This window comes from Clavelina lepadiformis, chromosome 6 (genome assembly GCF_947623445.1).
Source record: "Clavelina lepadiformis chromosome 6, kaClaLepa1.1, whole genome shotgun sequence".
NCBI classification, from domain to species: Eukaryota; Metazoa; Chordata; class Ascidiacea; order Aplousobranchia; family Clavelinidae; genus Clavelina; species Clavelina lepadiformis.
This window is the reverse complement of record NC_135245.1, coordinates 6,181,283-6,207,139: the sequence shown is the minus strand read 5'-3', so window position 1 is coordinate 6,207,139 and position 25,857 is coordinate 6,181,283. Positions and strand designations below refer to the sequence as shown.

The 25,857-nt window shown below is 34.5% G+C and overlaps 66 non-coding genes across 66 annotated transcripts; all 66 read left to right on the top strand.

Moving 5' to 3' along the window:
- The first annotated feature begins 94 nt into the window (after positions 1-94).
- On the top strand, positions 95-185 carry Trnay-gua (transfer RNA tyrosine (anticodon GUA)). The gene is given in 2 exon segments: positions 95-131; positions 150-185. It is a non-coding gene; the product is annotated as a tRNA-Tyr (tRNA).
- An 85-nt stretch (positions 186-270) lies between these two features.
- On the top strand, positions 271-342 carry Trnaq-uug (transfer RNA glutamine (anticodon UUG)). Its single transcript has one exon. It is a non-coding gene; the product is annotated as a tRNA-Gln (tRNA).
- Positions 343-602: 260 nt separating this feature from the next.
- Trnay-gua (transfer RNA tyrosine (anticodon GUA)) lies at positions 603-693 on the top strand. Its single transcript is given in 2 exon segments — positions 603-639; positions 658-693. It is a non-coding gene; the product is annotated as a tRNA-Tyr (tRNA).
- A 422-nt stretch (positions 694-1,115) lies between these two features.
- Positions 1,116-1,206, top strand: Trnay-gua (transfer RNA tyrosine (anticodon GUA)). Its single transcript is given in 2 exon segments — positions 1,116-1,152; positions 1,171-1,206. It is a non-coding gene; the product is annotated as a tRNA-Tyr (tRNA).
- Positions 1,207-1,295: 89 nt separating this feature from the next.
- Positions 1,296-1,367, top strand: Trnaq-uug (transfer RNA glutamine (anticodon UUG)). The gene has a single exon. It is a non-coding gene; the product is annotated as a tRNA-Gln (tRNA).
- Positions 1,368-2,319: 952 nt separating this feature from the next.
- On the top strand, positions 2,320-2,391 carry Trnaq-uug (transfer RNA glutamine (anticodon UUG)). Its single transcript has one exon. It is a non-coding gene; the product is annotated as a tRNA-Gln (tRNA).
- Positions 2,392-2,831: 440 nt separating this feature from the next.
- On the top strand, positions 2,832-2,903 carry Trnaq-cug (transfer RNA glutamine (anticodon CUG)). Its single transcript has one exon. It is a non-coding gene; the product is annotated as a tRNA-Gln (tRNA).
- Positions 2,904-3,344: 441 nt separating this feature from the next.
- Trnaq-cug (transfer RNA glutamine (anticodon CUG)) lies at positions 3,345-3,416 on the top strand. Its single transcript has one exon. It is a non-coding gene; the product is annotated as a tRNA-Gln (tRNA).
- Positions 3,417-3,676: 260 nt separating this feature from the next.
- On the top strand, positions 3,677-3,767 carry Trnay-gua (transfer RNA tyrosine (anticodon GUA)). The gene is given in 2 exon segments: positions 3,677-3,713; positions 3,732-3,767. It is a non-coding gene; the product is annotated as a tRNA-Tyr (tRNA).
- A 422-nt stretch (positions 3,768-4,189) lies between these two features.
- Trnay-gua (transfer RNA tyrosine (anticodon GUA)) lies at positions 4,190-4,280 on the top strand. Its single transcript is given in 2 exon segments — positions 4,190-4,226; positions 4,245-4,280. It is a non-coding gene; the product is annotated as a tRNA-Tyr (tRNA).
- Positions 4,281-4,889: 609 nt separating this feature from the next.
- Trnaq-uug (transfer RNA glutamine (anticodon UUG)) lies at positions 4,890-4,961 on the top strand. The gene has a single exon. It is a non-coding gene; the product is annotated as a tRNA-Gln (tRNA).
- Positions 4,962-6,245: 1,284 nt separating this feature from the next.
- Trnay-aua (transfer RNA tyrosine (anticodon AUA)) lies at positions 6,246-6,336 on the top strand. Its single transcript is given in 2 exon segments — positions 6,246-6,282; positions 6,301-6,336. It is a non-coding gene; the product is annotated as a tRNA-Tyr (tRNA).
- Positions 6,337-6,758: 422 nt separating this feature from the next.
- On the top strand, positions 6,759-6,849 carry Trnay-gua (transfer RNA tyrosine (anticodon GUA)). Its single transcript is given in 2 exon segments — positions 6,759-6,795; positions 6,814-6,849. It is a non-coding gene; the product is annotated as a tRNA-Tyr (tRNA).
- Positions 6,850-6,938: 89 nt separating this feature from the next.
- Trnaq-uug (transfer RNA glutamine (anticodon UUG)) lies at positions 6,939-7,010 on the top strand. The gene has a single exon. It is a non-coding gene; the product is annotated as a tRNA-Gln (tRNA).
- Positions 7,011-7,271: 261 nt separating this feature from the next.
- Trnay-gua (transfer RNA tyrosine (anticodon GUA)) lies at positions 7,272-7,362 on the top strand. The gene is given in 2 exon segments: positions 7,272-7,308; positions 7,327-7,362. It is a non-coding gene; the product is annotated as a tRNA-Tyr (tRNA).
- Positions 7,363-7,447: 85 nt separating this feature from the next.
- Trnaq-uug (transfer RNA glutamine (anticodon UUG)) lies at positions 7,448-7,519 on the top strand. The gene has a single exon. It is a non-coding gene; the product is annotated as a tRNA-Gln (tRNA).
- Positions 7,520-7,779: 260 nt separating this feature from the next.
- On the top strand, positions 7,780-7,870 carry Trnay-gua (transfer RNA tyrosine (anticodon GUA)). Its single transcript is given in 2 exon segments — positions 7,780-7,816; positions 7,835-7,870. It is a non-coding gene; the product is annotated as a tRNA-Tyr (tRNA).
- A 422-nt stretch (positions 7,871-8,292) lies between these two features.
- Trnay-gua (transfer RNA tyrosine (anticodon GUA)) lies at positions 8,293-8,383 on the top strand. Its single transcript is given in 2 exon segments — positions 8,293-8,329; positions 8,348-8,383. It is a non-coding gene; the product is annotated as a tRNA-Tyr (tRNA).
- Positions 8,384-8,472: 89 nt separating this feature from the next.
- On the top strand, positions 8,473-8,544 carry Trnaq-uug (transfer RNA glutamine (anticodon UUG)). Its single transcript has one exon. It is a non-coding gene; the product is annotated as a tRNA-Gln (tRNA).
- Positions 8,545-8,805: 261 nt separating this feature from the next.
- Trnay-aua (transfer RNA tyrosine (anticodon AUA)) lies at positions 8,806-8,896 on the top strand. Its single transcript is given in 2 exon segments — positions 8,806-8,842; positions 8,861-8,896. It is a non-coding gene; the product is annotated as a tRNA-Tyr (tRNA).
- Positions 8,897-9,495: 599 nt separating this feature from the next.
- Positions 9,496-9,567, top strand: Trnaq-uug (transfer RNA glutamine (anticodon UUG)). Its single transcript has one exon. It is a non-coding gene; the product is annotated as a tRNA-Gln (tRNA).
- A 440-nt stretch (positions 9,568-10,007) lies between these two features.
- Trnaq-cug (transfer RNA glutamine (anticodon CUG)) lies at positions 10,008-10,079 on the top strand. The gene has a single exon. It is a non-coding gene; the product is annotated as a tRNA-Gln (tRNA).
- Positions 10,080-10,852: 773 nt separating this feature from the next.
- On the top strand, positions 10,853-10,943 carry Trnay-gua (transfer RNA tyrosine (anticodon GUA)). The gene is given in 2 exon segments: positions 10,853-10,889; positions 10,908-10,943. It is a non-coding gene; the product is annotated as a tRNA-Tyr (tRNA).
- A 422-nt stretch (positions 10,944-11,365) lies between these two features.
- Positions 11,366-11,456, top strand: Trnay-gua (transfer RNA tyrosine (anticodon GUA)). The gene is given in 2 exon segments: positions 11,366-11,402; positions 11,421-11,456. It is a non-coding gene; the product is annotated as a tRNA-Tyr (tRNA).
- An 89-nt stretch (positions 11,457-11,545) lies between these two features.
- Trnaq-uug (transfer RNA glutamine (anticodon UUG)) lies at positions 11,546-11,617 on the top strand. Its single transcript has one exon. It is a non-coding gene; the product is annotated as a tRNA-Gln (tRNA).
- A 261-nt stretch (positions 11,618-11,878) lies between these two features.
- On the top strand, positions 11,879-11,969 carry Trnay-gua (transfer RNA tyrosine (anticodon GUA)). Its single transcript is given in 2 exon segments — positions 11,879-11,915; positions 11,934-11,969. It is a non-coding gene; the product is annotated as a tRNA-Tyr (tRNA).
- Positions 11,970-12,387: 418 nt separating this feature from the next.
- On the top strand, positions 12,388-12,478 carry Trnay-gua (transfer RNA tyrosine (anticodon GUA)). Its single transcript is given in 2 exon segments — positions 12,388-12,424; positions 12,443-12,478. It is a non-coding gene; the product is annotated as a tRNA-Tyr (tRNA).
- A 422-nt stretch (positions 12,479-12,900) lies between these two features.
- Positions 12,901-12,991, top strand: Trnay-gua (transfer RNA tyrosine (anticodon GUA)). The gene is given in 2 exon segments: positions 12,901-12,937; positions 12,956-12,991. It is a non-coding gene; the product is annotated as a tRNA-Tyr (tRNA).
- An 89-nt stretch (positions 12,992-13,080) lies between these two features.
- On the top strand, positions 13,081-13,152 carry Trnaq-uug (transfer RNA glutamine (anticodon UUG)). Its single transcript has one exon. It is a non-coding gene; the product is annotated as a tRNA-Gln (tRNA).
- Positions 13,153-13,923: 771 nt separating this feature from the next.
- Trnay-aua (transfer RNA tyrosine (anticodon AUA)) lies at positions 13,924-14,014 on the top strand. Its single transcript is given in 2 exon segments — positions 13,924-13,960; positions 13,979-14,014. It is a non-coding gene; the product is annotated as a tRNA-Tyr (tRNA).
- An 89-nt stretch (positions 14,015-14,103) lies between these two features.
- On the top strand, positions 14,104-14,175 carry Trnaq-uug (transfer RNA glutamine (anticodon UUG)). Its single transcript has one exon. It is a non-coding gene; the product is annotated as a tRNA-Gln (tRNA).
- A 260-nt stretch (positions 14,176-14,435) lies between these two features.
- Trnay-gua (transfer RNA tyrosine (anticodon GUA)) lies at positions 14,436-14,526 on the top strand. Its single transcript is given in 2 exon segments — positions 14,436-14,472; positions 14,491-14,526. It is a non-coding gene; the product is annotated as a tRNA-Tyr (tRNA).
- Positions 14,527-14,615: 89 nt separating this feature from the next.
- On the top strand, positions 14,616-14,687 carry Trnaq-uug (transfer RNA glutamine (anticodon UUG)). The gene has a single exon. It is a non-coding gene; the product is annotated as a tRNA-Gln (tRNA).
- Positions 14,688-14,949: 262 nt separating this feature from the next.
- On the top strand, positions 14,950-15,040 carry Trnay-aua (transfer RNA tyrosine (anticodon AUA)). The gene is given in 2 exon segments: positions 14,950-14,986; positions 15,005-15,040. It is a non-coding gene; the product is annotated as a tRNA-Tyr (tRNA).
- A 422-nt stretch (positions 15,041-15,462) lies between these two features.
- Trnay-gua (transfer RNA tyrosine (anticodon GUA)) lies at positions 15,463-15,553 on the top strand. Its single transcript is given in 2 exon segments — positions 15,463-15,499; positions 15,518-15,553. It is a non-coding gene; the product is annotated as a tRNA-Tyr (tRNA).
- Positions 15,554-15,638: 85 nt separating this feature from the next.
- On the top strand, positions 15,639-15,710 carry Trnaq-uug (transfer RNA glutamine (anticodon UUG)). The gene has a single exon. It is a non-coding gene; the product is annotated as a tRNA-Gln (tRNA).
- Positions 15,711-15,972: 262 nt separating this feature from the next.
- On the top strand, positions 15,973-16,063 carry Trnay-gua (transfer RNA tyrosine (anticodon GUA)). The gene is given in 2 exon segments: positions 15,973-16,009; positions 16,028-16,063. It is a non-coding gene; the product is annotated as a tRNA-Tyr (tRNA).
- An 85-nt stretch (positions 16,064-16,148) lies between these two features.
- On the top strand, positions 16,149-16,220 carry Trnaq-uug (transfer RNA glutamine (anticodon UUG)). The gene has a single exon. It is a non-coding gene; the product is annotated as a tRNA-Gln (tRNA).
- Positions 16,221-16,481: 261 nt separating this feature from the next.
- On the top strand, positions 16,482-16,572 carry Trnay-gua (transfer RNA tyrosine (anticodon GUA)). Its single transcript is given in 2 exon segments — positions 16,482-16,518; positions 16,537-16,572. It is a non-coding gene; the product is annotated as a tRNA-Tyr (tRNA).
- An 84-nt stretch (positions 16,573-16,656) lies between these two features.
- On the top strand, positions 16,657-16,728 carry Trnaq-uug (transfer RNA glutamine (anticodon UUG)). The gene has a single exon. It is a non-coding gene; the product is annotated as a tRNA-Gln (tRNA).
- A 261-nt stretch (positions 16,729-16,989) lies between these two features.
- Trnay-gua (transfer RNA tyrosine (anticodon GUA)) lies at positions 16,990-17,080 on the top strand. The gene is given in 2 exon segments: positions 16,990-17,026; positions 17,045-17,080. It is a non-coding gene; the product is annotated as a tRNA-Tyr (tRNA).
- An 89-nt stretch (positions 17,081-17,169) lies between these two features.
- Trnaq-cug (transfer RNA glutamine (anticodon CUG)) lies at positions 17,170-17,241 on the top strand. Its single transcript has one exon. It is a non-coding gene; the product is annotated as a tRNA-Gln (tRNA).
- Positions 17,242-17,501: 260 nt separating this feature from the next.
- Trnay-gua (transfer RNA tyrosine (anticodon GUA)) lies at positions 17,502-17,592 on the top strand. The gene is given in 2 exon segments: positions 17,502-17,538; positions 17,557-17,592. It is a non-coding gene; the product is annotated as a tRNA-Tyr (tRNA).
- Positions 17,593-18,014: 422 nt separating this feature from the next.
- Positions 18,015-18,105, top strand: Trnay-gua (transfer RNA tyrosine (anticodon GUA)). Its single transcript is given in 2 exon segments — positions 18,015-18,051; positions 18,070-18,105. It is a non-coding gene; the product is annotated as a tRNA-Tyr (tRNA).
- Positions 18,106-18,194: 89 nt separating this feature from the next.
- Positions 18,195-18,266, top strand: Trnaq-cug (transfer RNA glutamine (anticodon CUG)). Its single transcript has one exon. It is a non-coding gene; the product is annotated as a tRNA-Gln (tRNA).
- Positions 18,267-18,528: 262 nt separating this feature from the next.
- On the top strand, positions 18,529-18,619 carry Trnay-gua (transfer RNA tyrosine (anticodon GUA)). The gene is given in 2 exon segments: positions 18,529-18,565; positions 18,584-18,619. It is a non-coding gene; the product is annotated as a tRNA-Tyr (tRNA).
- Positions 18,620-18,708: 89 nt separating this feature from the next.
- Positions 18,709-18,780, top strand: Trnaq-cug (transfer RNA glutamine (anticodon CUG)). Its single transcript has one exon. It is a non-coding gene; the product is annotated as a tRNA-Gln (tRNA).
- Positions 18,781-19,041: 261 nt separating this feature from the next.
- On the top strand, positions 19,042-19,132 carry Trnay-gua (transfer RNA tyrosine (anticodon GUA)). Its single transcript is given in 2 exon segments — positions 19,042-19,078; positions 19,097-19,132. It is a non-coding gene; the product is annotated as a tRNA-Tyr (tRNA).
- Positions 19,133-19,217: 85 nt separating this feature from the next.
- On the top strand, positions 19,218-19,289 carry Trnaq-cug (transfer RNA glutamine (anticodon CUG)). Its single transcript has one exon. It is a non-coding gene; the product is annotated as a tRNA-Gln (tRNA).
- Positions 19,290-19,550: 261 nt separating this feature from the next.
- Positions 19,551-19,641, top strand: Trnay-gua (transfer RNA tyrosine (anticodon GUA)). Its single transcript is given in 2 exon segments — positions 19,551-19,587; positions 19,606-19,641. It is a non-coding gene; the product is annotated as a tRNA-Tyr (tRNA).
- Positions 19,642-19,730: 89 nt separating this feature from the next.
- On the top strand, positions 19,731-19,802 carry Trnaq-cug (transfer RNA glutamine (anticodon CUG)). The gene has a single exon. It is a non-coding gene; the product is annotated as a tRNA-Gln (tRNA).
- A 261-nt stretch (positions 19,803-20,063) lies between these two features.
- Trnay-gua (transfer RNA tyrosine (anticodon GUA)) lies at positions 20,064-20,154 on the top strand. Its single transcript is given in 2 exon segments — positions 20,064-20,100; positions 20,119-20,154. It is a non-coding gene; the product is annotated as a tRNA-Tyr (tRNA).
- A 418-nt stretch (positions 20,155-20,572) lies between these two features.
- On the top strand, positions 20,573-20,663 carry Trnay-gua (transfer RNA tyrosine (anticodon GUA)). Its single transcript is given in 2 exon segments — positions 20,573-20,609; positions 20,628-20,663. It is a non-coding gene; the product is annotated as a tRNA-Tyr (tRNA).
- An 89-nt stretch (positions 20,664-20,752) lies between these two features.
- Positions 20,753-20,824, top strand: Trnaq-uug (transfer RNA glutamine (anticodon UUG)). The gene has a single exon. It is a non-coding gene; the product is annotated as a tRNA-Gln (tRNA).
- Positions 20,825-21,085: 261 nt separating this feature from the next.
- On the top strand, positions 21,086-21,176 carry Trnay-gua (transfer RNA tyrosine (anticodon GUA)). Its single transcript is given in 2 exon segments — positions 21,086-21,122; positions 21,141-21,176. It is a non-coding gene; the product is annotated as a tRNA-Tyr (tRNA).
- An 89-nt stretch (positions 21,177-21,265) lies between these two features.
- Positions 21,266-21,337, top strand: Trnaq-uug (transfer RNA glutamine (anticodon UUG)). Its single transcript has one exon. It is a non-coding gene; the product is annotated as a tRNA-Gln (tRNA).
- Positions 21,338-22,112: 775 nt separating this feature from the next.
- Trnay-gua (transfer RNA tyrosine (anticodon GUA)) lies at positions 22,113-22,203 on the top strand. The gene is given in 2 exon segments: positions 22,113-22,149; positions 22,168-22,203. It is a non-coding gene; the product is annotated as a tRNA-Tyr (tRNA).
- Positions 22,204-22,799: 596 nt separating this feature from the next.
- On the top strand, positions 22,800-22,871 carry Trnaq-uug (transfer RNA glutamine (anticodon UUG)). The gene has a single exon. It is a non-coding gene; the product is annotated as a tRNA-Gln (tRNA).
- Positions 22,872-23,135: 264 nt separating this feature from the next.
- On the top strand, positions 23,136-23,226 carry Trnay-gua (transfer RNA tyrosine (anticodon GUA)). Its single transcript is given in 2 exon segments — positions 23,136-23,172; positions 23,191-23,226. It is a non-coding gene; the product is annotated as a tRNA-Tyr (tRNA).
- Positions 23,227-23,315: 89 nt separating this feature from the next.
- Trnaq-uug (transfer RNA glutamine (anticodon UUG)) lies at positions 23,316-23,387 on the top strand. The gene has a single exon. It is a non-coding gene; the product is annotated as a tRNA-Gln (tRNA).
- A 262-nt stretch (positions 23,388-23,649) lies between these two features.
- On the top strand, positions 23,650-23,740 carry Trnay-gua (transfer RNA tyrosine (anticodon GUA)). The gene is given in 2 exon segments: positions 23,650-23,686; positions 23,705-23,740. It is a non-coding gene; the product is annotated as a tRNA-Tyr (tRNA).
- A 422-nt stretch (positions 23,741-24,162) lies between these two features.
- Trnay-gua (transfer RNA tyrosine (anticodon GUA)) lies at positions 24,163-24,253 on the top strand. The gene is given in 2 exon segments: positions 24,163-24,199; positions 24,218-24,253. It is a non-coding gene; the product is annotated as a tRNA-Tyr (tRNA).
- An 89-nt stretch (positions 24,254-24,342) lies between these two features.
- On the top strand, positions 24,343-24,414 carry Trnaq-uug (transfer RNA glutamine (anticodon UUG)). Its single transcript has one exon. It is a non-coding gene; the product is annotated as a tRNA-Gln (tRNA).
- Positions 24,415-24,674: 260 nt separating this feature from the next.
- Positions 24,675-24,765, top strand: Trnay-gua (transfer RNA tyrosine (anticodon GUA)). Its single transcript is given in 2 exon segments — positions 24,675-24,711; positions 24,730-24,765. It is a non-coding gene; the product is annotated as a tRNA-Tyr (tRNA).
- Positions 24,766-24,854: 89 nt separating this feature from the next.
- On the top strand, positions 24,855-24,926 carry Trnaq-cug (transfer RNA glutamine (anticodon CUG)). Its single transcript has one exon. It is a non-coding gene; the product is annotated as a tRNA-Gln (tRNA).
- A 769-nt stretch (positions 24,927-25,695) lies between these two features.
- On the top strand, positions 25,696-25,786 carry Trnay-gua (transfer RNA tyrosine (anticodon GUA)). Its single transcript is given in 2 exon segments — positions 25,696-25,732; positions 25,751-25,786. It is a non-coding gene; the product is annotated as a tRNA-Tyr (tRNA).
- The last annotated feature ends 71 nt before the right edge of the window (positions 25,787-25,857 follow it).

Here is a 25,857-nt window from a genome sequence, read left to right as displayed (position 1 = left end):
TATAACCTTACATTTAACCAATACTTTGAAAAGAAACTTCGACTGAGTGGCATTAATATATGATGTAATAGCTTTCTTTAGGTATGCGAATGTACCTTCGATAGCTCAGTTGGTAGAGCGGTGGACTGTAGTGGAAAGATCAGTCAGAAATCCATAGGTCACTGGTTCGAATCCGGTTCGAAGGATTTTTTGTCAAGCTACATATTTTGACAGCTTCTAAATAACATAAAAGAGTATCTCAATTTCAACAATATAAAAAGTTGTCTCGTCGGTCTCATTGTGTAACGGTTAGCACTCAGGACTTTGAATCCTGCGATCCGAGTTCAAATCTCGGTGAGACCTTTTTCTTTTTGTTATTTAATAAAATGTGTAACCAAACAATTCTGGGAAACATTTTCGTTTCTAAAGCTCAACCATCGTAAGCAGAAGTTGAAATTTTTTTTCAAATTTGCAAATTTTGTGGTATTAAATGAATTGCTTTGAAGAGGCTCTGACAATTTCAAATTCTTAAAACCTTACATTTAACCAATACTTTGAAAATAAACTTCGATTGATTGGCATTAATATATACTGTAAAAGCTTTCTGTAGGTTTGCAAATGTGCCTTCGATAGCTCAGTTGGTAGAGCGGTGGACTGTATTGGGAATATCAGTCAGAAATCCATAGGTCACTGGTTCGAATCCGGTTCGAAGGATATACGGTATAACAAGCTATATATTTTGACAGCTTCTAAATAACATAAAAGAGTATGTTAATTTCAACAATATAAAAGGTTGTTTTGGCGGTCTCATGGTGTAACGGTTAGCACTCAGGACTCTGAATCCTGCGATCCGAGTTCAAATCTCGGTGTGACATGTTCCATTTTGTTTTTTAATGAAATGTGTAACCAAACAATTATGGGAAACTTTTTCGTTTCTAAAACTCAACCATCGTAAGCAGAATTTGAAACCTTTTTTGTAATTTGCAAAATTTTGTGGTATTAAATAAATTGCTTTAAAGAGGGTCTGACAATATTAAATTCTTAGAACCTTACATTTAACCAAAACTTTGAAAAGAAACTTCGATTTATTGGCATTAATATATGATGTAAAAGCTTTCTGTAGATTTGCGAATGTGCCTTCGATAGCTCAGTTGGTAGAGCGGTGGACTGTAGTGGAAATATCAGTCGGAAATCCATAGGTCACTGGTTCGAATCCGGTTCGAAGGATATACAATATAACAAGCTATATATTTTGACAGCTTCTAAATAACATAAAAGAGTATTTCAATTTCAACAATATAAAAGGTTGTCTTGTCGGTCTCATGGTGTAACGGTTAGCACTCAGGACTTTGAATCCTGCGATCCGAGTTCAAATCTCGGTGAGACCTGTTTCTTTTTGTTATTTAATAAAATGTGTAACCAAACAACTCTGGGAAACTTTTTCGTTTCTAAAGCTCAACCATCGTAAGCAGAAGTTGAAACCTTTTTTTTGAAATTTGCAAAATTTTGTGGTATTAAATGAATTGTTTAAAGAGGCTCTGACACTTTTAAATTCTTAGAACCTTACATTTAACCAAAACTTTGAAAAGAAACTTCGATTGATTGGCATTAATATATGATGTAAAAGCTTTCTGTAGGTTTGCGAATGTGCCTTCGATAGCTCAGTTGGTAGAGCGGTGGACTGTATTGGAAATATCAGTAAAAAATCCATAGGTCACTGGTTCTAATCCGGTTTGAAGGATTTTTTGTCAAGCTACATATTTTGACAGCTTCTTAATAACATAAAAGAGTATGTGAATTTCAACAATATAAAATGTTGTTTTGTCGGTCTCATGGTGTAACGGTTAGCACTCAGGCCTCTGAATCCTGCGATCCGAGTTCAAATCTCAGTGTGACATGTTCCATTTTGTTTTTTAATGAAATGTGTAACCAAACAACTCTGGGAAACTTTTTCGTTTCTAAAACTCAACCATCGTAAGCAGAAGTTGAAACTTTTTTTGAAATTTGCAAAATTTTGTGGTATTAAATAAATTGCTTTAAAGAGGGTCTGACAAATATTAAATTCTTAGAACATTACATTTAACCAAAACTTTGAAAAGAAACTTCGATTGATTGGCATTAATATATGATGTAAAAGCTTTCTGTAGGTTTGCGAATGTGCCTTCGATAGCTCTGTTTGTAGAGCGGTGGACTGTAGTGGAAATATCAGTCGGAAATCCATAGGTCACTGGTTCGAATCCGGTTCGAAGGATATACAATATAACAAGCTATATATTTTGACAGCTTCTAAATAACATAAAAGAGTATGTCAATTTCAACAATATAAAAGGTTGTCTTGTCGGTCTCATGGTGTAACGGTTAGCACTCAGGACTTTGAATCCTGCGCTCCGAGTTCAAATCTCGGTGAGACCTGTTTCTTTTTGTTATTTAATGAAATGGGTAATCAAACAAACTCTGGGAAACTTTTTCGTTTCTAAAGCTCAACCATCGTAAGCAGAAGTTGAAACCTTTTTTTTGAAATTTGCAAAATTTTGTGGTATTAAATGAATTGCTTTAAAGAGGCTCTGACACTTTTAAATTCTTAGAACCTTACATTTAACCAAAACTTTGAAAAGAAGCTTTGATTGATTGGCATTAATATATGATGTAAAAGCTTTCTGTAGGTTTGCGAATGTGCCTTCGATAGCTCAGTTGGTAGAGCGGTGGACTGTATTGGAAATATCAGTAAGAAATCCATAGGTCACTGGTTCGAATCCGGTTTAAAGGATTTTTTGTCAAGCTACATATTTTGACAGCTTCTTAATAACATAAAAGAGTATGTGAATTTCAACAATATAAAATGTTGTTTTGTCGGTCTCATGGTGTAACGGTTAGCACTCATGATTCTGAATCCTGCGATCCGAGTTCAAATCTCGGTGAGACCTGTTTCTTTTTGTTATTTAATAAAATGTGTAACCAAACAATTATGGGAAACTTTTTCGTTTCTAAAACTCAACCATCGTAAGCAGAAGTTGAAACCTTTTTTGAAATTTGCAAAATTTTGTGGTATTAAATAAATTGCTTTAAAGAGGGTCTGACAATATTAAATTCTTAGAACATTACATTTAACCAAAACTTTGAAAAGAAACTTCGATTGATTGGCATTAATATATGATGTAAAGGCTTTCTGAAGGTTTGCGAATGTGCCTTCGATAGCTCTGTTTGTAGAGCGGTGGACTGTAGTGGAAATATCAGTCGGAAATCCATAGGTCAATGGTTCGAATCCGGTTCGAAGGATATACAATATAACAAGCTATATATTTTGACAGCTTCTGAATAACATAAAAGAGTATGTTAATTTCAACAATATAAAATGTTGTTTTGTCGGTCTCATGGTGTAACGGTTAGCACTCAGGACTCTGAATCCTGCGATCCGAGTTCAAATCTCAGTGAGACCTGTTTCTTTTTGTTATTTAATAAAATGTGTAACCAAACAATTCTGAGAAACTTTTTCGTTTCTAAAGCTCAACCATCGTAAGCAGAAGTTGAAACTTTTTTTTTAATTTGCAAATTTTGTGGTATTAAATGAATTGCATTAAAGAGACTCTGACACTTTTAAATTCTTATAACCTTACATTTAACCAATACTTTGAAAAGAAACTTCGACTGATTGGCATTAATATATGATGTAATAGCTTTCTTTAGGTATGCGAATGTGCCTTCGATAGCTCAGTTGGTAGAGCGGTGGACTGTAGTGGAAATATCAGTCAGAAATCCATAGGTCACTGGTTCGAATCCGGTTCGAAAGATGTACAGAATAACAAGCTACATATGTTGACAGCTTGTAAATAACATAAAACAATATCTCAAATTGTACTATATAAAATGTTGTCTCGTCGTTCTCATGGTGTAACGGTTAGCACTCAGGACTCTGAATCCTGCGATCCGAGTTCAAATCTCAGTGTGACATGTTCCATTTTGTTTTTTAATGAAATGTGTAACCAAACAACTCTGGGAAACTTTTTCGTTTCTAAAACTCAACCATCGTAAGCAGAAGTTGAAACCTTTTTTGAAATTTGCAAAATTTTGTGGTATTAAATAAATTGCTTTAAAGAGGCTCTGACAATATTAAATTCTTAGAACCTTACATTTAACCAATACTTTGAAAAGAAACTTCGATTGAGTTGCATTAAAATAGCACTTAAAAACAATCTGTAGTTATTTGCATGTGCCTTCGATAGCTCAGTCGGTAGAGCGGTGGACTGTAGTGGGAATATCAGTCAGAAATCCATAGGTCACTGGTTCGAATCCGGTTCGAAGGATATACAATATAACAAGCTATATATTTTGACAGCTTCTAAATAACATAAAAGAATATGTCAATTTCAACAATATAGAAGGTTGTCTCGTCGGTCTCATGGTGTAACGGTTAGCACTCAGGACTCTGAATCCTGCGATCCGAGTTCAAATCTCGGTGTGACATGTTCCATTTTGTTTTTTAATGAAATGTGTAACCAAACAATACTGGGAAACTTTTTCGTTTCTAAAACTCAACCATCGTAAGCAGAATTTGAAACCTTTTTTAAAATTTGCAAAATTTTGTGGTATTAAATAAATTGCTTTAAAGAGGGTCTGACAATATTAAATTCTTAGAACATTACATTTAACCAAAACTTTGAAAAGAAACTTCGATTTATTGGCATTAATATATGATGTAAAAGCTTTCTGTAGGTTTGCGAATGTGCCTTCGATAGCTCAGTTGGTAGAGCGGTGGACTGTAGTGGAAATATCAGTCGGAAATCCATAGGCCATAGGTCACTGGTGCGAATCCGGTTCGAAGGATATACAATATAACAAGCTATATATTTTGACAGCTTCTAAATAACATAAAAGAGTATTTCAATTTCAACAATATAAAAGGTTGTCTTGTCGGTCTCATGGTGTAACGGTTAGCACTCAGGACTTTGAATCCTGCGATCCGAGTTCAAATGTCGGTGAGACCTGTTTCTTTTTGTTATTTAATAAAATGTGTAACCAAACAACTCTGGGAAACTTTTTCGTTTCTAAAGCTCAACCATCGTAAGCAGAAGTTGAAACCTTTTTTTTGAAATTTGCAAAATTTTGTGGTATTAAATGAATTTTTTAAAGAGGCTCTGACACTTTTAAATTCTTAGAACCTTACATTTAACCAAAACTTTGAAAAGAAACTTCGATTGATTGGCATTAATATATGATGTAAAAGCTTTCTGTAGGTTTGCGAATGTGCCTTCGATAGCTCAGTTGGTAGAGCGGTGGACTGTATTGGAAATATCAGTAAAAAATCCATAGGTCACTGGTTCTAATCCGGTTTGAAGGATTTTTTGTCAAGCTACATATTTTGACAGCTTCTTAATAACATAAAAGAGTATGTGAATTTCAACAATATAAAATGTTGTTTTGTCGGTCTCATGGTGTAACGGTTAGCACTCAGGACTCTGAATCCTGCGATCCGAGTTCAAATCTCAGTGTGACATGTTCCATTTTGTTTTTTAATGAAATGTGTAACCAAACAACTCTGGGAAACTTTTTCGTTTCTAAAACTCAACCATCGTAAGCAGAAGTTGAAACCTTTTTTGAAATTTGCAAAATTTTGTGGTATTAAATAAATTGCTTTAAAGAGGGTCTGACAATATTAAATTCTTAGAACATTACATTTAACCAAAACTTTGAAAAGAAACTTCGATTGATTGGCATTAATATATGATGTAAAGGCTTTCTGTAGGTTTGCAAATGTGCCTTCGATAGCTCTGTTTGTAGAGCGGTGGACTGTAGTGGAAATATCAGTCGGAAATCCATAGGTCAATGGTTCGAATCCGGTTCGAAGGATATACAATATAACAAGCTATATATTTTGACAGCTTCTGAATAACATAAAAGAGTATGTTAATTTCAACAATATAAAATGTTGTTTTGTCGGTCTCATGTTGTAACGGTTAGCACTCAGGACTCTGCATCCTGCGATCCGAGTTCAAATCTCGGTGAGACCTGTTTCTTTTTGTTATTTAATAAAATGTGTAACCAAACAATTCTGGGAAACTTTTTCGTTTCTAAAGCTCAACCATCGTAAGCAGAAGTTGAAACTTTTTTTTTTAATTTGCAAATTTTGTGGTATTAAATGAATTGCATTAAAGAGACTCTGACACTTTTAAATTCTTATAACCTTACATTTAACCAATACTTTGAAAAGAAACTTCGATTGAGTGGCATTAAAATATGGTTTAAAAGCTTTCTGTAGATTTTCGAATGTGCCTTCGATAGCTCAGTTGGTAGAGCGGTGGACTATAGTGGAAATATCAGTAAAAAATCCATAGGTCACTGGTTCGAATCCGGTTCGAAGGATGTACAGAATAACAAGCTACATATGTTGACAGCTTGTAAATAACATAAAACAGTATCTCAAATTGTACTATATAAAATGTTGTCTCGTCGTTCTCATGGTGTAACGGTTAGCACTCAGGACTCTGAATCCTGCGATCCGAGTTCAAATCTCAGTGTGACATGTTCCATTTTGTTTTTTAATGAAATGTGTAACCAAACAACTCTGGGAAACTTTTTCGTTTCTAAAACTCAACCATCGTAAGCAGAAGTTGAAACCTTTTTTGAAATTTGCAAAATTTTGTGGTATTAAATGAATTGCTTTAAAGAGGCTTTGACAATATTAAATTCTTAGAACCTTACATTTAACCAATACTTTGAAAAGAAACTTCGATTGAGTGGCATTAAAATAGCAGTTAAAAACAATCTGTAGTTATTCGCATGTGCCTTCGATAGCTCAGTCGGTAGAGCGGTGGACTGTAGTGGGAATATCAGTCAGAAATCCATAGGTCACTGGTTCGAATCCGGTTCGAAGGATATACAATATAACAAGCTATATATTTTGACAGCTTCTAAATAACATAAAAGAATATGTCAATTTCAACAATATAGAAGGTTGTCTCGTCGGTCTCATGGTGTAACGGTTAGCACTCAGGACTTTGAATCCTGCGTTCCGAGTTCAAATCTCGGTGAGACCTGTTTCTTTTTGTTATTTAATAAAATGTGTAACCAAACAATTCTGGGACACTTTTTCGTTTCTAAAGCTCAACCATCGTAAGCAGAAGTTGAAACCTTTTTTTTTAATTTGCAAATTTTGTGGTATTAAATGAATTGCATTAAAGAGACTCTGACACTTTTAAATTCTTATAACCTTACATTTAACCAATACTTTGAAAAGAAACTTCGACTGAGTGGCATTAATATATGATGTAATAGCTTTCTTTAGGTATGCGAATGTACCTTCGATAGCTCAGTTGGTAGAGCGGTGGACTGTAGTGGAAAGATCAGTCAGAAATCCATAGGTCACTGGTTCGAATCCGGTTCGAAGGATTTTTTGTCAAGCTACATATTTTGACAGCTTCTAAATAACATAAAAGAGTATCTCAATTTCAACAATATAAAAAGTTGTCTCGTCGGTCTCATTGTGTAACGGTTAGCACTCAGGACTTTGAATCCTGCGATCCGAGTTCAAATCTCGGTGAGACCTTTTTCTTTTTGTTATTTAATAAAATGTGTAACCAAACAATTCTGGGAAACATTTTCGTTTCTAAAGCTCAACCATCGTAAGCAGAAGTTGAAATTTTTTTTCAAATTTGCAAATTTTGTGGTATTAAATGAATTGCTTTGAAGAGGCTCTGACAATTTCAAATTCTTAAAACCTTACATTTAACCAATACTTTGAAAATAAACTTCGATTGATTGGCATTAATATATACTGTAAAAGCTTTCTGTAGGTTTGCAAATGTGCCTTCGATAGCTCAGTTGGTAGAGCGGTGGACTGTATTGGGAATATCAGTCAGAAATCCATAGGTCACTGGTTCGAATCCGGTTCGAAGGATATACGGTATAACAAGCTATATATTTTGACAGCTTCTAAATAACATAAAAGAGTATGTTAATTTCAACAATATAAAAGGTTGTTTTGGCGGTCTCATGGTGTAACGGTTAGCACTCAGGACTCTGAATCCTGCGATCCGAGTTCAAATCTCGGTGTGACATGTTCCATTTTGTTTTTTAATGAAATGTGTAACCAAACAATTATGGGAAACTTTTTCGTTTTTAAAACTCAACCATCGTAAGCAGAATTTGAAACCTTTTTTGTAATTTGCAAAATTTTGTGGTATTAAATAAATTGCTTTAAAGAGGGTCTGACAATATTAAATTCTTAGAACCTTACATTTAACCAAAACTTTGAAAAGAAACTTCGATTTATTGGCATTAATATATGATGTAAAAGCTTTCTGTAGATTTGCGAATGTGCCTTCGATAGCTCAGTTGGTAGAGCGGTGGACTGTAGTGGAAATATCAGTCGGAAATCCATAGGTCACTGGTTCGAATCCGGTTCGAAGGATATACAATATAACAAGCTATATATTTTGACAGCTTCTAAATAACATAAAAGAGTATTTCAATTTCAACAATATAAAAGGTTGTCTTGTCGGTCTCATGGTGTAACGGTTAGCACTCAGGACTTTGAATCCTGTGATCCGAGTTCAAATCTCGGTGAGACCTGTTTCTTTTTGTTATTTAATAAAATGTGTAACCAAACAACTCTGGGAACTTTTTCGTTTCTAAAGCTCAACCATCGTAAGCAGAAGTTGAAACCTTTTTTTTGAAATTTGCAAAATTTTGTGGTATTAAATGAATTGTTTAAAGAGGCTCTGACACTTTTAAATTCTTAGAACCTTACATTTAACCAAAACTTTGAAAAGAAACTTCGATTGATTGGCATTAATATATGATGTAAAAGCTTTCTGTAGGTTTGCGAATGTGCCTTCGATAGCTCAGTTGGTAGAGCGGTGGACTATATTGGAAATATCAGTAAAAAATCCATAGGTCACTGGTTCTAATCCGGTTTGAAGGATTTTTTGTCAAGCTACATATTTTGACAGCTTCTTAATAACATAAAAGAGTATGTGAATTTCAACAATATAAAATGTTGTTTTGTCGGTCTCATGGTGTAACGGTTAGCACTCAGGCCTCTGAATCCTGCGATCCGAGTTCAAATCTCAGTGTGACATGTTCCATTTTGTTTTTTAATGAAATGTGTAACCAAACAACTCTGGGAAACTTTTTCGTTTCTAAAACTCAACCATCGTAAGCAGAAGTTGAAACTTTTTTTGAAATTTGCAAAATTTTGTGGTATTAAATAAATTGCTTTAAAGAGGGTCTGACAAATATTAAATTCTTAGAACATTACATTTAACCAAAACTTTGAAAAGAAACTTCGATTGATTGGCATTAATATATGATGTAAAAGCTTTCTGTAGGTTTGCGAATGTGCCTTCGATAGCTCTGTTTGTAGAGCGGTGGACTGTAGTGGAAATATCAGTCGGAAATCCATAGGTCACTGGTTCGAATCCGGTTCGAAGGATATACAATATAACAAGCTATATATTTTGACAGCTTCTAAATAACATAAAAGAGTATGTCAATTTCAACAATATAAAAGGTTGTCTTGTCGGTCTCATGGTGTAACGGTTAGCACTCAGGACTTTGAATCCTGCGCTCCGAGTTCAAATCTCGGTGAGACCTGTTTCTTTTTGTTATTTAATGAAATGGGTAATCAAACAAACTCTGGGAAACTTTTTCGTTTCTAAAGCTCAACCATCGTAAGCAGAAGTTGAAACCTTTTTTTTGAAATTTGCAAAATTTTGTGGTATTAAATGAATTGCTTTAAAGAGGCTCTGACACTTTTAAATTCTTAGAACCTTACATTTAACCAAAACTTTGAAAAGAAGCTTTGATTGATTGGCATTAATATATGATGTAAAAGCTTTCTGTAGGTTTGCGAATGTGCCTTCGATAGCTCAGTTGGTAGAGCGGTGGACTGTATTGGAAATATCAGTAAGAAATCCATAGGTCACTGGTTCGAATCCGGTTTAAAGGATTTTTTGTCAAGCTACATATTTTGACAGCTTCTTAATAACATAAAAGAGTATGTGAATTTCAACAATATAAAATGTTGTTTTGTCGGTCTCATGGTGTAACGGTTAGCACTCATGATTCTGAATCCTGCGATCCGAGTTCAAATCTCGGTGAGACCTGTTTCTTTTTGTTATTTAATAAAATGTGTAACCAAACAATTATGGGAAACTTTTTCGTTTCTAAAACTCAACCATCGTAAGCAGAAGTTGAAACCTTTTTTGAAATTTGCAAAATTTTGTGGTATTAAATAAATTGCTTTAAAGAGGGTCTGACAATATTAAATTCTTAGAACATTACATTTAACCAAAACTTTGAAAAGAAACTTCGATTGATTGGCATTAATATATGATGTAAAGGCTTTCTGAAGGTTTGCGAATGTGCCTTCGATAGCTCTGTTTGTAGAGCGGTGGACTGTAGTGGAAATATCAGTCGGAAATCCATAGGTCAATGGTTCGAATCCGGTTCGAAGGATATACAATATAACAAGCTATATATTTTGACAGCTTCTGAATAACATAAAAGAGTATGTTAATTTCAACAATATAAAATGTTGTTTTGTCGGTCTCATGGTGTAACAGTTAGCACTCAGGACTCTGAATCCTGCGATCCGAGTTCAAATCTCAGTGAGACCTGTTTCTTTTTGTTATTTAATAAAATGTGTAACCAAACAATTCTGAGAAACTTTTTCGTTTCTAAAGCTCAACCATCGTAAGCAGAAGTTGAAACTTTTTTTTTAATTTGCAAATTTTGTGGTATTAAATGAATTGCATTAAAGAGACTCTGACACTTTTAAATTCTTATAACCTTACATTTAACCAATACTTTGAAAAGAAACTTCGACTGATTGGCATTAATATATGATGTAATAGCTTTCTTTAGGAATGCGAATGTGCCTTCGATAGCTCAGTTGGTAGAGCGGTGGACTGTAGTGGAAATATCAGTCAGAAATCCATAGGTCACTGGTTCGAATCCGGTTCGAAGGATGTACAGAATAACAAGCTACATATGTTGACAGCTTGTAAATAACATAAAACAGTATCTCAAATTGTACTATATAAAATGTTGTCTCGTCGTTCTCATGGTGTAACGGTTAGCACTCAGGACTCTGAATCCTGCGATCCGAGTTCAAATCTCAGTGTGACATGTTCCATTTTGTTTTTTAATGAAATGTGTAACCAAACAACTCTGGGAAACTTTTTCGTTTCTAAAGCTCAACCATCGTAAGCAGAAGTTGAAACCTTTTTTGAAATTTGCAAAATTTTGTGGTATTAAATAAATTGCTTTAAAGAGGCTCTGACAATATTAAATTCTTAGAACCTTACATTTAACCAATACTTTGAAAAGAAACTTCGATTGAGTTGCATTAAAATAGCACTTAAAAACAATCTGTAGTTATTTGCATGTGCCTTCGATAGCTCAGTCGGTAGAGCGGTGGACTGTAGTGGGAATATCAGTCAGAAATCCATAGGTCACTGGTTCGAATCCGGTTCGAAGGATATACAATATAACAAGCTATATATTTTGACAGCTTCTAAATAACATAAAAGAATATGTCAATTTCAACAATATAGAAGGTTGTCTCGTCGGTCTCATGGTGTAACGGTTAGCACTCAGGACTTTGAATCCTGCGATCCGAGTTCAAATCTCGGTGAGACCTGTTCCTTTTTGTTATTTAATAAAATGTGTAACCAAACAATTCTGGGAAACTTTTTCGTTTCTAAAGCTCAACCATCGTAAGCAGAAGTTGAAACCTTTTTTTTTAATTTGCAAATTTTGTGGTATTAAATGAATTGCATTAAAGAGACTCTGACACTTTTAAATTCTTATAACCTTACATTTAACCAATACTTTGAAAAGAAACTTCGACTGATTGGCATTAATATATGATGTAATAGCTTTCTTTAGGTATGCGAATGTGCCTTCGATAGCTCAGTTGGTAGAGCGGTGGACTGTAGTGGAAATATCAGTAAGAAATCCATAGGTCACTGGTTCGAATCCGGTTCGAAGGATTTTTTGTCAAGCTACATATTTTGACAGCTTCTAAATAACATAAAAGAGTATCTCAATTTCAACAATATAAAAAGTTGTCTCGTCGGTCTCATTGTGTAACGGTTAGCACTCAGGACTTTGAATCCTGCGATCCGATTTCAAATCTCGGTGAGACCTTTTTCTTTTTGTTATTTAATAAAATGTGTAACCAAACAATTCTGGGAAACATTTTCGTTTCTAAAGCTCAACCATCGTAAGCAGAAGTTGAAATGTTTTTTTCAAATTTGCAAATTTTGTGGTATTAAATGAATTGCTTTGAAGAGGCTCTGACAATTTCAAATTCTTAAAACCTTACATTTAACCAATACTTTGAAAATAAACTTCGATTGATTGGCATTAATATATAATGTAAAAGCTTTCTGTAGGTTTGCGAATGTGCCTTCGATAGCTCAGTTGGTAGAGCGGTGGACTGTAGTGGGAATATCAGTCAGAAATCCATAGGTCACTGGTTCGAATCCGGTTCGAAGGATATACGGTATAACAAGCTATATATTTTGACAGCTTCTAAATAACATAAAAGAGTATGTCAATTTCAACAAAATAAAAGGTTGTTTTGGCGGTCTCATGGTGTAACGGTTAGCACTCAGGACTCTGAATCCTGCGATCCGAGTTCAAATCTCGGTGTGACATGTTCCATTTTGTTTTTTAATGAAATGTGTAACCAAACAATACTGGGAAACTTTTTCGTTTCTAAAACTCAACCATCGTAAGCAGAATTTGAAACCTTTTTTGAAATTTGCAAAATTTTGTGGTATTAAATAAATTGCTTTAAAGAGGGTCTGACAATATTAAATTCTTAGAACCTTACATTTAACCAAAACTTTGAAAAGAAACTTCGATTTATTGGCATTAATATATGATGTAAAAGCTTACTGTAGGTTTGCGAATGTGCCTTCGATAGCTCAGTTGGTAGAGCGGTGGACTGTAGTGGAAATATCAGTCGGAAATCCATAGGTCACTGGTTCGAATCCGGTTCGAAGGATATACAATATAACAAGCTATATATTTTGACAGCTTCTAAATAACATAAAAGAGTATTTCAATTTCAACAATATAAAAGGTTGTCTTGTCGGTCTCATGGTTTAACGGTTAGCACTCAGGACTTTGAATCCTGCGATCCGAGTTCAAATCTCGGTGAGACCTGTTTCTTTTTGTTATTTAATAAAATGTGTAACCAAACAACTCTGGGAAACTTTTTCGTTTCTAAAGCTCAACCATCGTAAGCAGAAGTTGAAACCTTTTTTTTGAAATTTGCAAAATTTTATGGTATTAAATGAATTGTTTAAAGAGGCTCTGACACTTTTAAATTCTTAGAACCTTACATTTAACCAAAACTTTGAAAAGAAACTTCGATTGATTGGCATTAATATATGATGTAAAAGCTTTCTGTAGGTTTGCGAATGTGCCTTCGATAGCTCAGTTGGTAGAGCGGTGGACTGTATTGGAAATATCAGTAAAAAATCCATAGGTCACTGGTTCTAATCCGGTTTGAAGGATTTTTTGTCAAGCTACATATTTTGACAGCTTCTTAATAACATAAAAGAGTATGTGAATTTCAACAATATAAAATGTTGTTTTGTCGGTCTCATGGTGTAACGGTTAGCACTCAGGACTCTGAATCCTGCGATCCGAGTTCAAATCTCAGTGTGACATGTTCCATTTTGTTTTTTAATGAAATGTGTAACCAAACAACTCTGGGAAACTTTTTCGTTTCTAAAACTCAACCATCGTAAGCAGAAGTTGAAACCTTTTTTGAAATTTGCAAAATTTTGTGGTATTAAATAAATTGCTTTAAAGAGGCTCTGACACTTTTAAATTCCCAGAACCTTACATTTAACCAAAAATTTGAAAAGAAACTTCGATTGAGTGGCATTAAAATATGGTTTAAAAGCTTTCTGTAGATTTTCGAATGTGCTTTCGATAGCTCAGTTGGTAGAGCGGTGGACTATAGTGGAAATATCAGTAAGAAATCCATAGGTCACTGGTTCGAATCCGGTTCGAAGGATATACAGAATAACAAGCTAAATATGTTGACAGCTAGTAAGTAACATAAAATAGTATCTCAAATTGTACTTTATAAAATGTTGTCTCGTCGTTCTCATGGTGTAACGGTTAGCACTCAGGACTTTGAATCCTGCGATCCGAGTTCAAATCTCGGTGAGACCTTTTTCTTTTTGTTATTTAATAAAATGTGTAACCAAACAATTCTGGGAAACTTTTTCGTTTCTAAAGCTCAACCATCGTAAGCAGAAGTTGAAATTTTTTTTCAAATTTGCAAATTTTGTGGTATTAAATGAATTGCTTTGAAGAGGCTCTGACAATTTCAAATTCTTAAAACCTTACATTTAACCAATACTTTGAAAATAAACTTCGATTGATTGGCATTAATATATAATGTAAAAGCTTTCTGTAGGTTTGCGAATGTGCCTTCGATAGCTCAGTTGGTAGAGCGGTGGACTGTAGTGGGAATATCAGTCAGAAATCCATAGGTCACTGGTTCGAATCCGGTTCGAAGGATATACGGTATAACAAGCTATATATTTTGACAGCTTCTAAATAACATAAAAGAGTATTTCAATTTCAACAATATAAAAGGTTGTCTTGTCGGTCTCATGGTGTAACGGTTAGCACTCAGGACTTTGAATCCTGCGATCCGAGTTCAAATCTCGGTGAGACCTGTTTCTTTTTGTTATTTAATGAAATGGGTAATCAAACAAACTCTGGGAAACTTTTTCGTTTTTAAAACTCAACCATCGTAGGCAGAAGTTAAAACCATTTTTGAAATTTGCAAAATTTTTTGGTAATAAATGAATTGCTTTGAAGAAGCCCTGACACTTTTGAATTCCCAGAACCTTACATTTAACCAAAAAGTTGAAAAGAAACTTCGATTGAATGGCATTAAAATATGGTTTAAAAGCTTTCTGTAGATTTTCGAATGTGCTTTCGATAGCTCAGTTGGTAGAGCGGTGGACTATAGTGGAAATATCAGTAAGAAATCCATAGGTCACTGGTTCGAATCCGGTTCGAAGGATATACAGAATAACAAGCTAAATATGTTGACAGCTAGTAAGTAACATAAAATAGTATCTCAAATTGTACTATATAAAATGTTGTCTCGTCGTTCTCATGGTGTAACGGTTAGCACTCAGGACTCTGAATCCTGCTATCCGAGTTCAAATCTCGGTGAGACCTGTTCCTCTTTGTTATTTAATGAAATGTGTAACCAAACAACTCTGGGAAACTTTTTCGATTCTAAAACTCAACCATCGTAAGCAGAAGTTGAAACCTTTTTTGAAATTTGCAAAATTTTGTGGTATTAAATGAATTGCTTTGAAGAGGCTCTGACACTTTTAAATTCTTAAAACCTTACATTTAACCAATACTTTGAAAAAAAACTTTGATTGAGTGGCATTAAAATATGATTTAAAAACAATCTGTAGTTATGCGAATGTGCCTTCGATAGCTCAGTTGGTAGAGCGGTGGACTGTAGTGGAAATATCAGTCAGAAATCCATAGGTCACTGGTTCGAATCCGGTTCGAAGGATTTTTTGTCAAGCTACATATGTTGACAGCTTCTAAATAACATAAAACAGTATCTCAAATTGTAATATATAAAAGGTTGTCTCGTCGGTCTCATGGTGTAACGGTTAGCACTCAGGACTTTGAATCCTGCGATCCGAGTTCAAATCTCGGTCAGACCTGTTCCATTTCGTTGTTTAATGAAATGTGTAACCAAACAACTCTGGGAAACTTTTTCGTTTCTAAAACTCAACCATCGTAAGCAGAAGTTGAAATCTTTTTTTTTTAATTTGCAAATTTTGTGGTATTAAATGAATCGCTTTAAAGAGACTCTGACACTTTTAAATTCTTAGAACCTTACATTTAACCAAAAATTTGAAAAGAAACTTCGATTGAGTGGCATTAAAATATGCTTTAAAAGCTTTCTGTAGATTTTCGAATGTGCCTTCGATAGCTCAGTTGGTAGAGCGGTGGACTGTAGTGGAAATATCACTCGGAAATCCATAGGTCACTGGTTTGAATCCGGTTCGAAAGATTTTTTGTCAAGCTACATATTTTGACACCTTCTAAATAACATAAAAGAGTATCTCAATTTCAACAATATAAAAAGTTGTCTCGTCGGTCTCATGGTGTAACGGTTAGCACTCAGGACTTTGAATCCTGCGATCCGAGTTCAAATCTCGGTGAGACCTGTTCCTTTTTGTTATTTAATAAAATGTGTAACCAAACAATTCTGGGAAACTTTTTAGTTTCTAAAACTCAACCATCGTAAGCAGAAGTTGAAACCTTTTTTTTCAAATTTGCAAATTTGTGGTATTAAATGAATTGCTTTAAAGAAGCTCTGACACTTTGAAATTCTTAGAACCTTACATTTAACCAAAACTTTGAAAAGAAACTTCGATTGAGTGGCATTAAAATATGGTTTAAAAGCTTTCTGTAGATTTTCGAATGTGCCTTCGATAGCTCAGTTGGTAGAGCGGTGGACTGTAGTGGAAATATCAGTCAGAAATCCATAGGTAACTGGTTCGAATCCGGTTCGAAGGATGTTTTGTCAAGCTATATATTTTGGCAGCTTCTTAAAACATAAAAGAGAATGTCAATTTCAACAATATAAAAGGTTGTCTTGTCGGTCTCATGGTGTAACGGTTAGCACTCAGGACTTTGAATCCTGCGATCCGAGTTCAAATCTCGGTGAGACCTGTTCCATTTTGTTGTTTAATGAAATGTGTAACCAAACAACTCTGGGACACTTTTACGTTTCTAAAACTCAACCATCGTAAGCAGAAGTTGAAACCTTTTTTGAAATTTGCAAAATTTTGTGGTATTAAATAAATTGCTTTAAAGAGGCTCTGACAATATTAAATTCTTAGAACCTTACATTTAACCAAAACTTTGAAAACAAACTTCGATTGATTGGCATTAATATATGATTTAAAAGCTTTCTGTAGTTTTGCGAATGTGCCTTCGATAGCTCAGTTGGTAGAGCGGTGGACTGTAGTTGAAATATCAGTAAGAAATCCATAGGTCACTGGTTCGAATCCGGTTCGAAGGATATACAGAATAACAAGTTACATATTTTGACAGCTTCTAAATAACATAAAACAGTATTTCAAATTGTACTATATAAAAGTTTGTTTCGTCGGTCTCATGGTGTAACGGTTAGCACTCAGGACTCTGAATCCTGCGATCCGAGTTCAAATCTCGGTGAGAGCTGTTCCTTTTTGTTATTTAATGAAATGTGTAACCAAACAACTCTGGGAAACTTTTTCGTTTCTAAAACTCAACCATCGTAAGCAGAAGTTGAAACCTTTTTTCAAATTTTCAAATTTTGTGGTATTAAATGAATTGCTTTAAAGAGGCTCTGACACTTTCAAATTCTTAGAACCTTACATTTAACCAAAACTTTGAAAAGAAACTTCGATTGAGTGGCATTAAAATATCACTTAAAAACAATCTGTAGTTATTCGCATGTGCCTTCGATAGCTCAGTTGGTAGAGCGGTGGACTGTAGTGGGAATATCAGTCAGAAATCCATAGGTCACTGGTTCGAATCCGGTTCGAAGGATATACGGTGTAACAAGCTATATATTTTGACAGCTTCTAAATAACATAAAAGAGTATGTCAATTTCAACAAAATAAAAGGTTGTTTTGGCGGTCTCATGGTGTAACGGTTAGCACTCAGGACTCTGAATCCTGCGATCCGAGTTCAAATCTCGGTGTGACATGTTCCATTTTGTTTTTTAATGAAATGTGTAACCAAACAATACTGGGAAACTTTTTCGTTTCTAAAACTCAACCATCGTAAGCAGAATTTGAAACCTTTTTTGAAATTTGCAAAATTTTGTGGTATTAAATAAATTGCTTTAAAGAGGGTCTGACAATATTAAATTCTTAGAACCTTACATTTAACCAAAACTTTGAAAAGAAACTTCGATTTATTGGCATTAATATATGATGTAAAAGCTTTCTGTAGGTTTGCGAATGTGCCTTCGATAGCTCAGTTGGTAGAGCGGTGGACTGTAGTGGAAATATCAGTCGGAAATCCATAGGTCACTGGTTCGAATCCGGTTCGAAGGATATACAATATAACAAGCTATATATTTTGACAGCTTCTAAATAACATAAAAGAGTATTTCAATTTCAACAATATAAAAGGTTGTCTTGTCGGTCTCATGGTGTAACGGTTAGCACTCAGGACTCTGAATCCTGCGATCCGATTTCAAATCTCGGTGAGACCTGTTCCATTTTGTTTTTTTTGATGAAATGTGTAACCAAACAACTCTGGAAACTTTTTCGTTTCTAAAACTCAACCATCGTAAGCAGAAGTTGAAACCTTTTTTAAAATTTTCAAAATTTTATGGTATTAAATAAATTGCTTTAAAGTGGCTCTGACAATATTAAATTCTTAGAACCTTACATTTAACCAATACTTTGAAAAGAAACTTCGATTGAGTGGCATTAATATATGATGTAAAAGCTTTCTGTAGGTATGCGAATGTGCCTTCGATAGCTCAGTTGGTAGAGCGGTGGACTGTAGTGAAAATATCAGTCAAAAATCCATAGGTCACTGGTTCGAATCCGGTTCGAAGGATATACAGAATAACTAGCTATATATGTTGACAGCTTCTAAATAACATAAAACAGTATCTCAAATTGTACTATATAAAAGTTTGTCTCGTCGGTCTCATGGTGTAACGGTTAGCACTCAGGACTCTGAATCCTGCGATCCGAGTTCAAATCTCGGTGAGACCTGTTCCATTTTGTTATTTAATGAAATGTGTAACCAAACAACTCTGGGAAACTTTTTCGTTTCTAAAACTCAACCATCGTAAGCAGAAGTTAAAACCTTTTTTCAAATTTGCAAAATTTTGTGGTATTAAATAAATTGCTTTCAAGTGGCCCTGACAATTTTAAATTCTCAGAACCTTACATTTAACCAAAACTTTGAAAAGAAACTTCGATTGAGTGGCATTAAAATATGATTTAAAAGCTTTCTGTACATTTGCGAATGAGCCTTCGATAGCTCAGTTGGTAGAGCGGTGGACTGTAGTGGAAATATCAGTCAGAAATCCATAGGTCACTGGTTCGAATCCGGTTCGAAGTATTTTTTGTCAAGCTATATAATTTGACAGCTTTTTAATAACATAAAAGAGTATGTCAATTTCAACAATATAAAATGTTGTCTTGTCGGTCTCATGGTGTAACGGTTAGCACTCAGGACTCTGAATCCTGCGATCCGAGTTCAAATCTCGGTGAGACCTGTTCCATTTGGTTGTTTAATGAAATGTTTAACCAAACAACTCTGGGACACTTTTACGTTTCTAAAACTCAACCATCGTAAGCAGAAGTTGAAACCTTTTTTGAAATTTGCAAAATTTTGTGGTATTAAGTAAATTGCTTTAAAGAGGCTCCGACAATATTAAATTCTTAGAACCTTACATTTAACCAAAACTTTGAAAAGAATATTCGATTGATTGGCATTAATATATGATTTAAAAGCTTTCTGTAGTTTTACGAATGTGCCTTCGATAGCTCAGTTGGTAGAGCGGTGGACTGTAGTTGAAATATCAGGCCGAAATCCATAGGTCACTGGTTCGAATCCGGTTCGAAAGATATACAGAATAACAAGTTACATATTTTGACAGCTTCTAAATAACATAAAACAGTATTTCAAATTGTACTATATAAAAGTTTGTCGCGTCGGTCTCATGGTGTAACGGTTAGCACTCAGGACTCTGAATCCTGCGATCCGAGTTCAAATCTCGGTGAGAGCTGTTCCTTTTTGTTATTTAATGAAATGTGTAACCAAACAACTCTGGGAAACTTTTTCGTTTCTAAAACTCAACCATCGTAAGCAGAAGTTGAAACCTTTTTTGAAATTTGCAAAATTTTGTGGTATTAAATAAATTGCTTTCAAGTGGCCCTGACAATTTTAAATTCTCAGAACCTTACATTTAACCAAAACTTTGAAAAGAAACTTCGATTGAGTGGCATTAAAATATGGTTTAAAAGCTTTCTGTAGATTTGCGAATGAGCCTTCGATAGCTCAGTTGGTAGAGCGGTGGACTGTAGTGGAAATATCAGTCAGAAATCCATAGGTCACTGGTTCGAATCCGGTTCGAAGGATTTTTTGTCAAGCTATATAATTTGACAGCTTTTTAATAACATAAAAGAGTATGTCAATTTCAACAATATAAAATGTTGTCTTGTCGGTGTCATGGTGTAACGGTTAGCACTCAGGACTCTGAATCCTGCGATCCGAGTTCAAATCTCGGTGAGAGCTGTTCCATTTTGTTATTTAATGAAATGTGTAACCAAACAACTCTGGGAAACTTTTTCGTTTCTAAAACTCAACCATCGTAAGCAGAAGTTGAAACCTTTTATGAAATTTGCAAAATTTTGTGGTATTAAATAAATTGCTTTAAAGAGGCTCTGACAATATTAAATTCTCAGAACCTTACATTTAACCAATACTTTGAAAAGAAACTTCGATTGAGTGGCATTAATATATGATGTAAAAGCTTTCTGTAGGTATGCGACTATGCCTTCGATAGCTCAGTTGGTAGAGCGGTGGACTGTAGTGGAAATATCAGTAAGAAATCCATAGGTCACTGGTTCGAATACGGTTCGAAGGATATACGGTATAACAAGCTATACATTTTGACAGCTTCTAAATAACATAAAAGATTATGTCAATTTCAACAATATAAAATGTTGTCTTGTCGGTGTCATGGTGTAACGGTTAGCACTCAGGACTTTGAATCCTGCGATCCGAGTTCAAATCTCGGTGAGACCTGTTACTTTTTGTTATTTAATGAAATGTGTAACAAAACAACTCTGGGAAACTTTTTCGTTTCTAAAGCTCAACCATCGTAAGCAGAAGTTGAAACCTTTTTTTTCAAATTTTCAAATTTTGTGGTATTAAATGAATTGCTTTAAAGAGGCTCTGACACTTTCAAATTCTTAGAACCTTACATTTAACCAAAACTTTGAAAAGAAACTTCGATTGAGTGCCATTAAAATATCACTTAAAACAATCTGTAGTTATTCGCATGTGCCTTCGATAGCTCAGTTGGTAGAGCGGTGGACTGTAGTGGGAATATCAGTCAGAAATCCATAGGTAACTGGTTCGAATCCGGTTCGAAGGATATATGGTATAACAAGCTATATATTTTGACAGCTTCTAAATAACATAAAAGAGTATGTCAATTTCAACAATATAAAATGTTGTCTTGTCGGTGTCATGGTGTAACGGTTAGCACTCAGGACTTTGAATCCTGCGATCCGAGTTCAAATCTCGGTGAGACCTGTTCCATTTTGTTATTTAATGAAATGTGTAACCAAACAACACTGGGAAACTTTTTCGTTTCTAAAGCTCAACCATCGTAAGCAGAAGTTGAAAGCGTTTTTGAAATTTGCAAAATTTTGTGGTATTAAATAAATTGCTTTAAAGAGGCTCTGACAATATTAAATTCTTAGAACCTTACATTTAACCAAAACTTTGAAAAGAAACTTCGATTGAGTGGCATTAATATATGGTTTAAAAGCTTTCTGTAGATTTGCGAATATGCCTTCGATAGCTCAGTTAGTAGAGCGGTGGACTGTAGTGGAAATATCAGTCAGAAATCTATAGGTCACTGGTTCGAATCCGGTTCGAAAGATATATGGTATAACAAGCTATATATTTTGACAGCTTCTAAATAACATAAAAGAGTATGTCAATTTCAACAATATAAAATGTTGTGTTGTCGGTCTCATGGTGTAACGAATAGCACTCAGGATTTTGAATCCTGCGATCCGAGTTCAAATCTCGGTGAGACCTGTTTCTTTTTGTTATTTAATAAAGTTTGTAACCAAACAATTCTGGGAAACTTTTTCGTTTCTAAAGCTCAACCATCGTAAACAGAAGTTGAAACCTTTTTTAAAATTTGCAAAATTTTGTGGTATTAAATGAATTGCTTTGAAGAGACTCTGACACTTTTGAAATTCTTAGAACTTTACATTTAACCAAAACTTTGAAAAGAAACTTCGATTGAGTGGCATTAATATATCGTTTAAAAGCTTTCTGTAGATTTGCGAATGTGCCTTCGATAGCTCAGTTGGTAGAGCGGTGGACTGTAGTGGAAATATCAGTCAGAAATCCATAGGTCACTGGTTCGAATCCGGTTCGAAGGATATTTTGTCAAGCTACATATTTTGACAGCTTCTTAATAACATAAAAGAGTATGTCAATTTCAACAATATAAAATGTTGTCTTGTCGGTCTCATGGTGTAACGATTAGCACTCAGGACTTTGAATCCTGCGATCCGAGTTCAAATCTCGGTGAGACATGTTTCTTTTTTGTTATTTAATAAAATGTGTAACCAAACAATTCTGGGAAACTTTTTCGTTTCTAAAGCTCAACCATCGTAAGCAGAAGTTGAAACCTTTTTTTTCAAATTTTCAAATTTTGTGGTATTAAATGAATTGCTTTAAAGAGACTCTGACACTATTGAAATTCTTAGAACCTTACATTTAACCAAAACTTTGAAAAGAAACTTCGATTGAGTGGCATTAAAATATGGTTTAAAAACTTTCGGTAGATTTTCGAATGAGCCTTCAATAGCTCAATTGGTAGAGCGGTGGACTGTAGTGGAAATATCAGTCAGAAATCCATAGGTCACTGGTTCGAATCCGGTTCGAATGATTTTTGTCAAGCTATATATTTTGACAGCTTCTTAATAACATAAAAGAGTATGTCAATTTCAACATTATAAAATGTTGTCTTGTCGGTCTCATGGTGTAACGATTAGCACTCAGGACTTTGAATCCTGCGATCCGAGTTCAAATCTCGGTGAGACCTGTTTCTTTTTGTTATTTAATGAAATGGGTAACCAAACAAACTCTGGGAAACTTTTTCGTTTCTAAAGCTCAACCATCGTAAGCAGAAGTTGAAACCTTTTTTTTGAAATTTGCAAAATTTTGTGGTATTAAATGAATTGCTTTGAAGAGGCCCTGACACTTTCAAATTCTCAGAACCTTACATTTAACCAAAACTTTGAAAAGAAACTTCGATTGAGTGGCATTAAGATATACTTTAAAAGCTTTCTGTAGATTTTGGAATGTGCCTTCGATAGCTCAGTTGGTAGAGCGGTGGACTGTAGTGGAAATATCAGTCAGAAATCCATAGGTCACTGGTTCGAATCCGGTTCGAAGGATATACGGTATAACAAGCTATATATTTTGACAGCTTCTAAATAACATATAAGAGTATGTCAATTTCAACAATATAAAAGGTTGTCTCGTCGGTCTCATGGTGTAACGGTTAGCACTCAGGACTTTGAATCCTGCGATCCGAGTTCAAATCTCGGTGAGACCTGTTTCGTTTTTTTATTTAATGAAATGTGTAACCAAACAACTCTGGGAAACTTTTTCGTTTCTAAAGCTCAACCATCGTAAGCAGAAGTTAAAACTTTTTTTTGAAATTTGCAAAATTTTGTGGTATTAAATGAATTGCTTTGAAGAGGCTCTGACACTTTTAAATTCTTAGAACCTTACATTTAACCAAAACTTTGAAAAGAAACTTCGATTGGGTGGCATTAATATATGATGTAAAAGCTTTCTGTAGGTTTGCAAATGTGCTTTCGATAGCTCAGTTGGTAGAGCGGTGGACTGTAGTGGAAATATCAGTCAGAAATCCATAGGTCACTGGTTCGAATCCGGTTCGAAGGATATACGGTATAACAAGCTACATATTTTGACAGCTTCTTAATAACATAAAAGAGTATGTGAATTTCAACAATATAAAATGTTGTTTTGTCGGTCTCATGGTGTAACGGTTAGCACTCAGGACTCTGAATCCTGCGATCCGAGTTCAAATCTCAGTGTGACATGTTCCATTTTGTTTTTTAATGAAATGTGTAACCAAACAACTCTGGGAAACTTTTTCGTTTCTAAAACTCAACCATCGTAAGCAGAAGTTGAAACCTTTTTTGAAATTTGCAAAATTTTGTGGTATTAAATAAATTGCTTTAAAGAGGTTCTGACAATATTAAATTCTTAGAACCTTACATTTAACCAATACTTTGAAAAGAAACTTCGATTGAGTGGCATTAAAATAGCAGTTAAAAACAATCTGTAGTTATTCGCATGTGCCTTCGATAGCTCAGTCGGTAGAGCGGTGGACTGTAGTGGGAATATCAGTCAGAAATCCATAGGTCACTGGTTCGAATCCGGTTCGAAGGATATACAATATAACAAGCTATATATTTTGACAGCTTCTAAATAACATAAAAGAGTATGTCAATTTCAACAATATAGAAGATTGTCTCGTCGGTCTCATGGTGTAACGGTTAGCACTCAGGACTTTGAATCCTGCGATCCGAGTTCAAATCTCGGTGAGACCTGTTTCTTTTTGTTATTTAATAAAATGTGTAACCAAACAATTCTGGGAAACTTTTTCGTTTCTAAAACTCAACCATCGTAAGCAGAAGTTGAAACCTTTTTTTTCAAATTTGCAATTTGTGGTATTAAATGAATTTCTTTGAAGAAGCTCTGACACTTTGAAATTCTTAGAACCTTACATTTAACCAAAACTTTGAAAAGAAACTTCGATTGACTGGCATTAAAATATGGTTTAAAAGCTTTCTGTAGATTTTCGAATGTGCCTTCGATAGCTCAGTTGGTAGAGCGGTGGACTGTAGTGGAAAGATCAGTCAGAAATCCATAGGTCACTGGTTCGAATCCGGTTCGAAGGATATACAGAATAACAAGTTACATATTTTGACAGCTTCTAAATAACATAAAACAGTATTTCAAATTTTACTATTTAAAAGTTTGTCTCGTCGGTCTCATGGTGTAACGGTTAGCACTCAGGACTCTGAATCCTGCGATCCGAGTTCAAATCTCGGTGAGACCTGTTCCTTTTTGTTATTTAATGAAATGTGTAACCAAACAACTCTGGGAAACTTTTTCGTTTCTAAAACTCAACCATCGTAAGCAGAAGTTGAAACCTTTTTTGAAATTTGCAAAATTTTGTGGTATTAAATAAATTGCTTTAAAGAGGTTCTGACAATATTAAATTCTTAGAACCTTACATTTAACCAAATTTTGAAAAGAAATATCGATTGAGTGGCATTAAAATATGGTTTAAAAGCTTTCTGTAGAATTGCGAATGTGCCTTCGATAGCTCAGTCGGTAGAGCGGTGGACTGTATTGGAAATATCAGTCAGAAATCCATAGGTCACTGGTTCTAATCCGGTTTCAAGGATTTTTTGTCAAGCTACATATTTTGACAGCTTCTTAATAACATAAAAGAGTATGTGAATTTCAACAATATAAAATGTTGTTTTGTCGGTCTCATGGTGTAACGGTTAGCACTCAGGACTCTGAATCCTGCGATCCGAGTTCAAATCTCAGTGTGACATGTTCCATTTTGTTTTTTAATGAAATGTGTAACCAAACAACTCTGGGAAACTTTTTCGTTTCTAAAACTCAACCATCGTAAGCAGAAGTTGAAACCTTTTTTGAAATTTGCAAAATTTTGTGGTATTAAATAAATTGCTTTAAAGAGGTTCTGACAATATTAAATTCTTAGAACCTTACATTTAACCAATACTTTAAAAAGAAACTTCGATTGAGTGGCATTAAAATAGCAGTTAAAAACAATCTGTAGTTATTCGCATGTGCCTTCGATAGCTCAGTCGGTAGAGCGGTGGACTGTAGTGGGAATATCAGTCAGAAATCCATAGGTCACTGGTTCGAATCCGGTTCGAAGGATATACAATATAACAAGCTATATATTTTGACAGCTTCTAAATAACATAAAAGAGTATGTCAATTTCAACAAT